Raw genomic sequence first — 408 nt, 5'->3', positions numbered from 1 at the left:
GGTCATTTATTTTCTGAAATTGAGCTGCAGGAGTTGCTTGTATATTTTTGAGATTAATTATTTGTCAGTTGCTTTGTTTGTTATTATTTTCTCCCATTCTGAAGGCTGCCTTTTCACCTTGCTTAGAGTTTCCTTCGTTGTGCAAAATATTTTAAGTTAAATTAGGTCCTGCTTGTATATTTTTGCTTTTATTTCCATTAGTGTAGGAGGTGGTTCATAGAGGATCCTGCTGTGATTTATGTCAGAGCATGTTTTACCTATGTTTTCCTCTAGGACTTTTACAGTTTCTGGTCTTACGTTTAGATCTTTAATCCATTTTGAGTTTATTTCTGTGTCTGGTGTTAGAAAGTGTTCTAGTTTCATTCTTTTACAAGTGGCTGACCAGTTCTCCCAGCACCACTTGTTAAA

The sequence above is a fragment of the Bison bison genome, unplaced genomic scaffold (assembly GCF_000754665.1).
Source record: "Bison bison bison isolate TAMUID 2011002044 unplaced genomic scaffold, Bison_UMD1.0 scf7180017864360, whole genome shotgun sequence".
NCBI lineage: Eukaryota > Metazoa > Chordata > Mammalia > Artiodactyla > Bovidae > Bison > Bison bison.
The sequence above is the reverse complement of the archived record's forward strand: the minus strand, read 5'-3'. Positions refer to the sequence as shown.